The sequence below is a fragment of the Schistocerca gregaria genome, chromosome 1 (genome assembly GCF_023897955.1).
Source record: "Schistocerca gregaria isolate iqSchGreg1 chromosome 1, iqSchGreg1.2, whole genome shotgun sequence".
Taxonomy (NCBI): domain Eukaryota; kingdom Metazoa; phylum Arthropoda; class Insecta; order Orthoptera; family Acrididae; genus Schistocerca; species Schistocerca gregaria.
Genome location: NC_064920.1, coordinates 472,685,742 through 472,699,230, shown reverse-complemented (window position 1 = coordinate 472,699,230; position 13,489 = coordinate 472,685,742). Strand labels below are relative to the sequence as shown.

General features: G+C 42.4%; 1 protein-coding gene across 2 annotated transcripts in view; it reads right to left on the bottom strand.

Moving 5' to 3' along the window:
* LOC126353313 (uncharacterized) overlaps window positions 1–13,489 on the bottom strand; it is a 373,943-nt gene that overhangs the window by 286,859 nt on the left and 73,595 nt on the right. For both annotated transcript variants that reach the window (XM_050002753.1, XM_050002754.1), the window contains exon 2: window positions 6,440–6,561. The gene's annotated coding sequence lies outside the window, so the exon portion shown is untranslated. The remainder of the gene's footprint in view (window positions 1–6,439; window positions 6,562–13,489) is intronic.

Below are 13,489 nucleotides of genomic sequence, written 5' to 3'. Positions count from 1 at the left end.
TACAGGTACATTTTTCAGATTCGCAATAAAGGTGGGCACGTCACTACGGTGAGGGGGATAGTCTTAAACGGACCCTTTGTCAATGTCACATCTCCCTGTGATCACAGCACGGGAGGACACAAAATAGGTGCGCTGCAAAAGCGTAAGCACCCTTTGCTCCTTCGGATCACGTTCAAGTTTTGTCGAATGGTTTTGAACGGCCCTAGTGGTTCCAAACTTTACATGCAAGCAAAATCTGCGGTCGCGCTGAGCTCCAAGGGGACCTGATCACGTTCGATGTGGATGCAGCCCCACAATGTTCTTAGAGAAGGTTTACAACGTCCGAGGGTGTCAGCGGTGTCGAAGGTTGTAAAGACATCTTCCTGTTGTTCATCGCTCTTCAAATGGTTCAAATGCCTCTGAGCAATGCGGGCCTTGACATAGGTCCGTAAAGAACATAATAACAATGGTAACTACGACATTTACTATGTGGTTACACTTAAATACACTGTTGTTATTATGTTCTTTCACTGAACAATACAGAATACTAACTCGTTTCAAGGTTAGGTTCAAATGGCTCTGAGTACTATGGGACTTAACATCTTTGGTCATCAGTGTCCTAGATTTAGAACTACTTAAACCTAACTAACCTAAGGACATGACACACATCCATGCCCGAGGCAGGATTCGAACCTGCGACTGTAGCAACAGCGCGGTTCCGGACTGAAGCGCCTAGAAACGCTCGGCTACAGCGGCCGGCTGTTCATCGCTCTGCGAATTGTCATTTTCGATGGCGTGATGGGTGGGAATTTTTGCTCCAGGGAAAGGGGTGGTTTCGCTGACACCCTTTACACCACTCCCTGCTTCCTTTTCGTGCCGATTCAGAGCTGCGGCATGTCTGCAATGTTTTAGTAGGCCATATGAAGAATGAAATTTCAACGTTGGGCGTTGCAGTTGTGACCTCCACCGCAAAGGCGTCAAAGGACGGGATGAAACGGGGGTAAGAGGGAGGTGTGACGAACTTCCGATTGTGTGACACGTCCACCGTGGCATCGAGAGAATTTTGGTGAAATTTGGTGTCAAAGTGACGTCACTGACCCACCTTACACCTCAAATGTTCTGAGCTGTAGTCTTTCTTCCGCCTGCGTCAAAACCTGCTGTTCCAGGCGTCGTCGAGCCCTAGGGTGACATCGCAGGGCGCCACGCTTTTGCGCGATTCCAGAAAAACGTAGTGTGAGCCATATTTCAAACCCATGCATCGCAGTGAGTGGGAATTACGGGATTTCGAGGAAGTGATCCTTTCATTCTGTTGCGCCGTGTAGTTAGTTACAGCACAAACGTGCCACGCCAGATTTTCAGTACCCTCTTGTTCTCTTACGCCAACGGCTTAGTCGGCTATCTCCTTTAAAATTATTAATTTCAACTTCCTGTGAAGGTAATGAAAGAAAAGAATTTTTGTAAACGTTATGAAAAACTAATTATGCTTACAATTAGATCTATACTTACAAGTACATTCTTTTGTAGTAAGAAGGACAGATGAATAAAACGATTCAATTGATAATACGAGGGCTATCCACAAAGTACATTACGTTTTGGAATTAAAAATAAATAAAGTATTGGAATTTTTTAAAATTATATACAGATGAAAGAAAGCCACACTTAAATACTACTTTTCTACATAGTTGCCATTTAAATTAAAGCACTTATCGTAGCGATGGACGAGCTTGGAAATTCCTTCGTCGTAAAATTCGGCTGCCTGCGCCTTCAACCACGTGGCGACTGTCTTTTAGGACAGAAAAGGTATGATTTTTGTGGATTTCCTGGAAAGAGGCACTACGATAAACTCTCAAAGGTATTGCCAAACTCTGCACAACCTCAGAAGAACAATACAAAACAAGCGCAGGGGAAAGTTGGGCTCAAAGATCTTGCTTATTCACGACAACGCTCGGGCCCACACGGCAAATGCCACTGGTGAAGTTCTCGAATCTTTTAAGTGTGGTCCGCACCTCGTGGTCGTGCGGTAGCGTTCTCGCTTCCCACGCCGGGGTTCCTGGGTTCGATTACCGGCGGGGTCAGGGATTTTCTCTGCCTCGTCATGACTGGGTGTTGTGTGAGTGCCTTAAGTGGGAGTTGTTTCCTCATCCGCCGTACAGTCCCGACCTGGCACTGAGCGACTTCCACTTATTCCCAGCAATGAAGAAGTGGTTGGCTATGGAGCGTTTTGATGACGGCGCACAGCTTCAAGAAGAGGTAGCCACGTGGGTGAAGGCGCAGGCGGCCGAATTTTACGACGAAGGAATTTCCAAGCTCGTCCATCGCTACGATAAGTGCCTTAATGTAGAAAAGTAGTGTTTAAGTGTGGATTTCATTTGTGTATAGTAAAAAAATTCCAATACTTTATTTATTTTTAATTCCAAAACGTAATGTACTTTGTGGATAGCCCTCGTATTATGCTGTTAAAATACACAAAATTTTTAGATAAAATTCATACATACGCCATTCTTACATTTTGTAAGTGCAAGAACAAGGGATTTTTAACATTTAAAGGCGATTTTAGCCAAGGTCTCGTGCTGCGTACATGTGCTTAGTAGCTTAGATTGCTATTGTACACCAATTAGAGGTTGTTTTCCCGGCTTGATAGACCCCCAACTTGTTCTAGACTTCACCTAACTACTAAGGTACGTTGTAAACAGTTAGTGTTTACACGCTTTATACCGTCGCGGCGATCCAAGTTTGTACGAGTACACGGCAATTCATGCTGGTAGAAATACATAATCAGGCGGCAGAGATATCCTATTGTGACACGTCTGTGAAACACGCTATTTCACAAATTTTTGCCGATAGGGGGACAGTACTAAAAATGTACAAGTTCTCATACTCCATAGGATGAGCTGCCTGGATACAGCATTCGATCGGGGTAGATTTATCAAACTGTAGAGGCCGCTATAGCGTCTATGTTCTGCGCAGTGTTCAAGAGGACTGTTAGTCTTTTGAATCTGTGAATCGATTTCCTTTTTGACAGATCTGAGAGGGGTAGCATGAGTGTCAAGATAATCAAATCCATTGGTCTTTGGAAAGGAGAAAATATGGTCGCAAGCAAACAACTGCTGTGAACAGCAGGCAAGCAGTGTTCCTCGTGGGAATAGTGCCGGTGGACGACGGACAGGTCCAGCGCAGCATTTAATGCGGGCCTCGCCGGCGGGTCGGCTTCCTGATGACGCGAGCGCTCCTCCCGGCAAGGCCAGCCGGCCGCTAGCACGTGAGGCCCACAGCCACCGCCTCTTTAAAAATACATGCGACGTGCCGGCGCGCGCACAAAACCGAGCACCGCGTGACGTCATTCCACCGGGCTCACACTAATCCCCGCCAGCGACGGCGCGCACCTCGCGCTACAGCACACTCTACGTAAGCTTATTCGTAGCATTGTGAAACAGTTAGTGCGACGTACAGCAAAAATGTATTAGCACAAGTTAGAATTTAAATCACAGCCCAAAAAGTGGAGAGTAAAGTTCTATGCTTCTTACAAAGCTATGTCTTCTTTTTCATAATGCATTACCTCATATATCAATTGCCGAAAGAGCAGTAAATTTGATGATTGTTATTTCGAAGTAAATCTGGGAAGAATAGATTAATTCCTTGTCGGATGAAACATTGTGGGCCTACTTACCCCATTTACAATTTTGAGAAGGAATAACACGCTAAATTACAATAGCGTCTGTTAAAACCGCACGCCCAGACTCACTCCCAAGTCGAGATGCCCCTTTCTTAAGGAAATCGCTCTTTATAAGACGAGTTCCACAGCTCTCATACACTGAGATGACAGAAGTCATAGCATACTTCTTATATTATCGCGTCGGACCACCTTTTGCCCGGCATACAATAGCAACTCCACGCGTCCTAAACTCAACAAGTCGTTGGAAGTCCCCTGCAGAAATATTGAACCATGCTGCCTGTATGGCCATACACAATCGCTGAAGTGCTGCTTGAGCATGATTTTATGCAGGAGCTGGTCTCTAGATTATGTCCCATAAATGTTCGATCGGATTGATGTCGGGCGATCTGGGCGGCCAAATGATGCGTTCGAATTACCCAGAATGTTCTTAAAACAATTGCGGCCCGGTGACATGGCCCACTGTCATCCACAAAAATTCCACGTCTGTTTGGGAATATGACGTCGATGAATAGATACCCCATTTCCACACACTGATAGGTTCAGCTGGACCAGAGGACCCAATCCTTTTGATGTAAACGCCACCAGCTTGCACAGTGCCTTGGTGACAGCCTGGGCCCATGGTTTCGTGGGGTCTACGCCACACTCGAACAATATCATCAGCTCTAACCAATTGAAAAGGGGTTCAAATGGCTCTGAGCACTGTGCGACTCAACTTCCGAGGCGATCAGTCGCCTAGAACTTAGAATTAATTAAACCTAACTAACCTAAGGACATCACACACATCCATGCCCGAGGCAGGATTCGAACCTGCGACCGAAGCGGTCGCTCGGTTCCAGACTGTAGCGCCTAGAACCGCACGGCCACTCTAGCCGGCAATTGAAATTGGGACTCGTCAGACAAGGACGCGGTTTTCCAGTCGTCTAGGGTCTAACCGATGTGTTAACGAGCGCAGGAGAGACGCTGCAGGCGATGTCGTGCTATTAGCAAAGGCATTCGCGTCGGTCGTCTGCTCCCATAGATCATTAGCGCCAGATTTCACCGCACTGTCCAAACGGATACGTTCGTTGTGGGTCTCACATTGATTTCTGCGGTTATTTCACGCAGTTCTGATCTGTTAGCACTGATAACTCAACGGAAACGCCGCTGACCTCGATCGTTGCGTGAAGGCCATCGGTCACTGCGGTCTCCGTGGTGAAAGGTGATGCCTGAAATGTGATACCACTCTCGGCAAACTCTTGATACTGTGGATCACGGAATATTGAATTTCGTAACGATGTCCGAAATGGAAAGTCCCATACCTTTAGTTCCAAATACCATTCCGCGTTCAATGTCTATTAATTCCGTCCTGCGGCCATACTCATGTTGGAAACATTTCAACATGAATCACCTGAGTACAAATGATAGCTTCGCCAATGCAATGTCCATACCATCGCAATCTGTATATGTGCATACCGCTTTTTCATGACAGGGTATATTCGAAGAAATCCGTTGTTGTTGTTGGTTGATTTGGGGGAGGAGACCAAACAGCGAGGCCATCGGTCCCGTCAGATTAGGAAAGGATCGGGAAGGAAGTTTCAAAGAAACCATCTCGACATTTTCCTAAAGGGATTTAGGGAAATAACGGAGAAGCTAAATCTGAATGGCCGGACGCCGGTTTGAACCAAAGTCCTCCCGAATGCGAGGCCAGTGTGCTAACAACTGCCCCCCCACGCTCGGTAAGAAATCCGTCTTACTACCTTATGCTGCTTTTAGTGAATAATGTGAAATTGACGACTAGTAAGGGTAGTAAATACATGTGTAGTTATGTGATGTTGCGAACATACGACGGTACATAATCTTTTGATGTACATATTCTCGACGAATACAACTGTTAACTTGGATATGATGTTTTGTGTACAAACCTATCCTAGCAATATATTTTTATTTTAATGTAATTATACGTCGACTTGAAAATGGTATTCCCTAGCGAAACTAATGATCGCCGCCGCACACAAGTTGAAAACATGTGCATGTAGACACACTTATAGGTATATATTCACTCACGTACGCATGCACGGGCAGCAGGTGCTGGATTATGTAAACTCGTTGTTAGGAGGTCCGCAGTAGCTTGTGTCTTATTCACTAACAGCAAGTTATGGTGCTAACATCAATTTCTTCAAACAAGGAAAGAATATTTTATTTCTGCTTTTGTCCCAAAGAGAACAAAGCCAAATTATACATCCATATCACGGATGCATTGAAGTTACACGAACGAAGACTGATCAATAGCCTGTACTCAACAGGCTTACGTCCTATGTGTCAACTGTCCACTTGGCAGCAGTGTACCCACATTATGTTTTCTTATCTTACCTGTAGTTTTTGTCGCTGTGTTTTATGCCCTGCGCTCATCACATGCAATATTTTATTTTTCTTTTGCGTAAAGGTTACTAGCACTGTATCTGTCGAAAACAGAACTTGAGCTGTGGACACCTTTCCCTCATGCTTTCTTGTAACATCAGAACGAATTTTAGTTATATTCAGTTGATTCAATTTTGTCCTTTGTTTACCATTCACGTCTGTACAGCCATGGAGGATTTTACGTGCCAAAACAGGAAATTGTATTCAATTTGAACGTTACTTGTATACAGATTAATCCAAGGTAATTCGCACCAATTAAAAAGAAAAAAACTGACAATGACGGGCCATACATCGACTGATACGAGTATGATGCACGATACTGTTCAGTCCCATTTACAGACCGCCCCCTCCGCTCCAAATAAAGAAAAGGATTTTCAATCGACGACTTACCGAGATATCAAACGTGGTCCGCTAGACCTCGTGCAAGCAGCCGAGGTGATGGTCGAACACTAAAGCAGCGAACGAGTGCCGGCGCGGCGGTAATGATTGAGTCTTACATTCACTGCGAACACCTGTAACAAAGACAACATTCGATTTGTTTCTACCTAAGGATGTCAAATACAGAAAAGAAAACGGTAGGATAGAATTGCGATTTATGAAGAAGATAACAATTCGCAAGTTCTGTGAAGTCCCTAATAGTAAAAAAAAAACCTGCACTCAAATGCGCGTTGGTCAAAATTAATGTTCCCTCTCAACTTTTTTTCTGCCTAAATTTGATGTTTTCTACAGCAAACACTAACGAGCCATTTTGTAAGGAAAGACTACCAAAGATTATTATAGTTTTCACAGCAGCGTAAGGTCCTCACTGTAGAGTTTGGAAGGAAAGGGAATACTCGCTTGAGAAGTGTATGCTGTCAGTCACTTCATTAGGCGCGATCATATCGCCTGATTGATGAAGCAATGTCCATGGAAAACAGGAAATCAGGTTCGAGAGGCGATCCGCCCATAGTTTCGTTCCATAAAACTGAGATCTGCTACATTTGTTGTTGCTGTTCGCAAAGTATAAAAGTGTAACATATGCAATAATCACTTTTTAACGACATTCAATGTTAAAAGGGATTCTTCTCAAGGAGAACTACAAGAAAATGTTTACCACAAAACTGAAAACACCAAAATATTTTTTTCGTGTTAAACTGTACAAGCAGAAAAAGAACAATTACCGAATTTTTGGTCGCCTCAAATTCCATTACAGTGCAGTAATCCACCTATGTGCTGAAATTTATTCTTAACATACATACTGTACACGCAGAAAGGCTCTAGAGAGAATATTATAGTTTTCTGGGGAAATATGTGATTTTTATAGTGGCTCTCTCAGCGTCGAATTTTCTACAAATTAATCCATACCACTCACAGTTTTATTCATCTCCCCATTCGAATTCACATCTAAGTTACTGAAGACACTTTTAATGATGCTCTATATTTCGCAATGCTAATTTCTCGCTCAAATTTTTCGTCGCCGTCTACATCGATCCCATCGTACGATCTCTGAACGATGTCCAAAGTGTTACCCCGACTGACATAATCGGCGCTGCACATACATCATCGACTGCATCAAATTCATGCAATTACACACTAAGCCAGTTTTATTATACAGACACTTCCCCAAACATTCCATTTAATGTAGACTCAGTTTCAATATTTGCCGATTCTTAAGGCGTCAAAGAATCCGGTACGTTGGAGGCATCCGCAAGGTGAAAACAATTTTCAATCGCAGCGGGTATATCTGTTCGTCCGCAAAGCGAAATCTCTTCTTGTTAAATGATTTTTTGCTCGTATCACGTAAAAAAAATTGGACAGGTTCCATAGAGACTTAATTATGTATACAGACAGTTCATCCATCCCGCAACTCCAGTATCTCGATGATTTTTGCCTATTATCGACACTGATACTGGCAAGGTATCGGGTCCTCGGAATCGATGAAGTTCCAGAATGTTTTTAATTTCAAGTCTGAAGTCGGATAACAAATGACAAAAAAATAAGTTTTCATTAATTACAAATTAACACTTTTCGTATGTTTCTTTTACATGTACTGTTACATCGTGCATTTTGCCAAATTTAATGATTCTAGGTCAACGGGAAATACCCTATTGGTTTTGATGTATGAGTTTGCTAATATCAAAATATGTGACAAAATACACCGCCAAAGGACTATAGACCTTAACACATGACTTTAATTCCACTTGATACGTCCACTCGTTCCTGAGAAAAAGGGATATTAACAGACGTATGAACGGATAACAAATGAAAAAAAAGTGTCATATAATTACAAATTCACAATTTTCGGGCTTTTCCTTTACTTGTACAGTGACAACTTGATTCTTGCTAAATGTAATGATTCTAGGTCGACAGGAAAGTACCCTATAGGTTTTCTATGAGATGGTTTTAAAATATGTGACATAAATGGCCGTATCTTTTGATTGAACTGACTCAAAAACTTCAATTTGGTACACATCCCAGAGTCCATAGACAAAAATTTCTAGTTGATACCGGTTTCTGAGGAAAAGGGTCTGCGACTCTATAAGGGCCTGTTTTTAACGATTGAGGTACGGAACCGTAAAAATCACTTAATATTGTGTCGCGACTGCAAGATTATTTCGTGTTAACCAATATGTCGACTTAAGCTTTTTCACAGTATATCGCCAAATGCATGGGCTACCAAGTATACATTACATACAAGGTACGCAAAACTTAGTAGGAAGTGGTAGCTTCCTGGTGAAAATGCTGAATAATCTAAATAACCATGGCACCATCGCAGTTCTATTCAGCAAGGAGAGCCCTGAATACTTTATCAACTTTCATCCTTAATTTTTGGCTGAGTTAATTTAGCCATTTTTAACGAGTGCCACTTTCAGCGTCACGCTGCAACTAATCACTCAGGATACAGGTGTTAGTAGCTCGCGTGTAGTAACAGCCGCGATGTGACATTTCGGCTCGCAGCCTCCGCAAATTTCAGCAATGGACGCCCACTTTTCAGAAGAAAACCGGTTAAGCTGCTACAAACAAATAGCTATGCAACAGCAGCTCACATCTTGGCTTCTCTTATCCCTTACACAGCGGCAGAAATGTGCTCACTAATTAGAAAAGAACATCCAAACAATAGTTTTGTCAGAAAATATCTTACTAAGATTTTGCACAAACGAAGGTGATGAGAGCTGAGGATTATCAGTTGAGAAATCCTTCTATAGCAGACAACAATTTGTGAAGAAAAAATAAAAATTCCATATCAATGACAGAAGACAGAAAGGCAGGCGTTGTACGAAGGTCATCGGCTAAATAAAATAAAAGCGAGCAACCATCAGAATAACTTTTAAATGACTTTTATAGAAGAAGGCAAACTGTAACAGACATGGACAGACATTAAATATGGAATATACCAAAGGAATTGAACAACGACGAATGTGACTTCAGGAGTATTACACGAAATTGACCTCTCTCTGCTACAGGCTCATATGATTATTTGCTGTTGCACTAGGTGCGAGTAGAAGATCAGAATGACGAGATGCCACAGAGAATCGCCTGCAGTTTTTGAGTGGTTTATTTGATCGCTGTAGAAGCTTTGCACAGTAAATATGTGATTTCAAGATGTAGGGCCACAAAAGAACCTACCGTATAAGTTGCAGTAGAATCTCAAGGACAGAAATAATAAAAAAGAGATGCATTCGGAAGAGCACATGTTTGTTCATTTTCTTCACGTACACCAAAAGAACTGGAGTTAGGGTACGGAAAAGGAAACACGTAACAATCATTTGAATGTTGTAAAAAAATTACATGCCAATAAAATTCCAGTGATTAGAAGAAATGTGTTGCGAGCATGCTGTAAAAAATATATTGCTATTGTGGTCTTCAGTCGTAAGACTGGTTTGATGCCACTCTCTACGCTGGTCTATCTTGTGCAACCATCTTCATCTCTGAACAACTACTGTAACCTACATCATTTGAACTTGCTTGCTGTATTCATGCCTAGGTCTCCCCTAAAATTTTTACAACCCCCCCCCCCTCTAACAGAAAATGTATTATTCCTTAATGCCTCACTATATAAGATCCCTTCTTTCAAAAATAAAAACATATATACTACTGAAATTCCTGTGAGTCTTTTACAACAAAAACCCAAAAGGATGAGGCTTTAGCCAGCGTCCAAGCATTTTTGTTAACGAGTGAAAATGCGGTTTTCACACACCGAGTTCAAACGGAATCAGACAGCCACCTAGACAATACCAAACGAATGGGAACCATCAATGAATTGGCTGTGTTGAGATGCAATTGTTCAAGTTTGTTGTACACTGTAAACACGTGTCAATGCATTTACCTGTCTCGGTATTGGCCGGCAGTAGGGGGTGTAGTCAAAGTTTTAATTATAATCTTGAACAAATAAAGTGACATGGTAATTTCTCTGTTGGCTTCCAAGCACATGCGTACAGTCCTAGTACACGATAAAATCTCCGGGCCACAGCACCACTGTTATTGTTGTGGTCTTAAGTCCTGAGACTGGTTTGATACAGCTCTCCATGCTAATCTATCCTGTGCAAGCTCCTTCATCTCCCAGTACCTACTGCAATCTACATCATTCTGAATCTGCTTAGTGTATTCATTTCTTGCTCTCCCTCTACAATTTTTACCATCCACGCTGCCCTCCAATGCTAAATTTGTGATCCCTTGATGTCTCAGGACATGTCCTACCAACCGATCCCTTCTTCTAGTCAAGTTGTGCCACAAACTTCTCTTCTCCCCAATCCTATTCAATACCTCGTCATTAGTTACGTGATCTACCCACCTAATCTTCAACATTCTTCTGTAGCACCACATTTCGAATGCTTTTATTCTCTTCTTGTCTAAACTATTTATCGTCCACAATTCACTTCCATACATGGCTACACTTCATACAAAACTTTCAGAAACGACTTTCTGACACTATAATCTATACTCGATGTTAACAAATTTCTCTTTTTTAGAAACGCGTTCCTTGCCATTGCCAGTCTACAATTTATATCCTCTCTACTTCGACCATCATCAGTTATTTTGCTCCCCAAACAGCAAAACTCCTTTACTACTTTAAACGTCTCATTTTCTAATCTAATTCCCTCAGCATCACCCGACTTAATTCGACTACATTCCATTATCCTCGTTTTGCTTTTGTTGATGTTCATCTTATACCCTCCTTTTACGACACTGTGCGTTCCGTTCAACTGCTCTTCCAAGTCCTTTGCTGTCTCTGACAGAATTACAATGTCATCGGCGAACCTCAAAGGTTTATTTCTTCTCCATGGATTTTAATACCTACTCTGAATTTTTCTTTTGTTTCCTTCACTGCTTGCTCAATATACAGATTGAATAACATCGGGGAGAGGCTACAACCCTGTCTCACTTCCTTCCCAACCACTGCTTCCCTTTAATGCCCCTCGACCTTTGTAACAGCCATCTGGTTTCTGTACAAATTGTAAATAGCCTTTCGCTCCCTGTATTTTACCCCTGCCACTTTCAGAATTTGAAAGAGAGTATTCCAGTTAACATTGTCAAAAGCTTTCGGTAAGTCTACAAATGCTAGAAACGTAGGTTTGCCTTTCTTTCCCACTATAGGGGCCAAAATAAAATGCCTCATTCCACTCCCACTTTCTTAATAGACTACGAAGTTTCATTTCGGGCCCTCTACCAACATACTACGTTACTGTGCCGCGGGTATTGCAACGCATGTCGTGACTACAGGCATCTACGTGCAAACAAACAAACATTTAATTACAACATTATTTTTGGCAGTAATAATTGAAACATTATGACCAATCCTAGATCTGCTAGCTTTTGGTGATCGATTATTTAGATGAATACGGTTCCAGTGGATGACAAGGCTAATATGATCATTTAAAGTACACATATGTTTTCATGCCCCCCCCCCCCCCCCCTCCTCCAGTCTCTCTTTAATTTCAATTACTTAGATGTCACGCTACTGTTTCAGCGTCCTGTAATATGACTCTCACCGTGGTGGTTCGTAAATGCTGTTCCCCAGTCTGCGCTGCCCCCTGCTCTGCCCTGTTGCTTGGACGCTACGTGAAACGCAGTAGCGCCTGTGTTGCGTAAGCCGGCGGGGCCTTCCTAGCGGCCCACGCGCGCAGCGTCACTCACGTCTGGTTGCCCACGGGGAACAATCGGAAGACGGCGGACACGGTCGGCTGGGGCTGGGCTACGCCCGTGCCAGGCGGAAACGCAGATAACGGCAGCGGAGTCTGCTACGAACGCCAGCTACAGCAAAGCTACGGCGGCAGTGGCGTCGTTGTTCTCGCGACGGCTGTTCGCTTTTAATATCTAGAACCTCACTGGTGTACCATTGCGTCCTCCCACAGCTAATACAGAGGCTTATCGACAATCGTTCTTCCCACGCGCCGTTCGCGAATAGAACAGGGATCAGTTAGCGGTGTATGAAGTACCCTCCGTCACATAACGTCAGCTGGCTTGCGGAATATCGACGTAGATGTAGAAAGATCAAGGAATAATTGCCCACCTCGCTATCTGGAATTAATTCTTCCGAAATTTTCCCAAATCGCTTGAGACAACTTGTTAACAACCATTTATTGAGAAAAATTGACTCGTATATAAAAGACTCGCGTCATTTTATTGAAAAACTAGAGGGACTAACTCTGGTCCCTGAAGATATTCTTGTAAGTTTTAACATTGTGTCCTTATTCACAATGATTCCTGTTAACAAAGTTATGATTTTCATAGCGGATATTTTTCCAGAAGATTTGCCTGTTCTTTTCAGACATTGTCTTACATCAAGTCAGTTCCAGTGGGATGATAAATTTTATGAACAACTTGATGGAGTAGCAACGGGTAATCCATTAGGCCCTGCGATAGCCAATCTTTACATGGAGAGATTTGAACAATCAGCCCTAGACAAAGCTAATAACAAACCATCTCGTTGGTATCGATATGTAGATGACACATTTGTGGTTTGGTCCCATGGCAGAAAGGCCTTGGACGATTTCTTTGATTATCTAAATAAAATTCACCCAAAAATACAGTTTACCATGGAAATAGAAAACGATAACAGAATATATTTCTTGGATGTCTTAGTTATGAGACGGTCCGATAGAAGCTTGGAATATAAAGTTTTTCGGAAGACAACACATACGGACAGATATTTACATAAAAATTCTAATCATCATCCACAACAAAAAAGGGGTGTCATGAAAAGTCTTGTCGTTCGAGCGGAACATTTGGATGCTGAAGTGAAACATCTGAAGCAGGCTTTTGAAAAAAAAAAAACGGCTACTCAAAAAAAAAAGAGATAAATAGAATTTTGCGTTTAAGGAACAGAAGACAAAAAGATAAGAATGAACCACAACGACAGAAAAATACAGTAGTTCTCCCTTTTATTAAAAAAGTAAGAGATCGGATCGGTAAGATTTTACGAAAACATGACATAAAACCGGTCTTTAAACCAACAAAGAA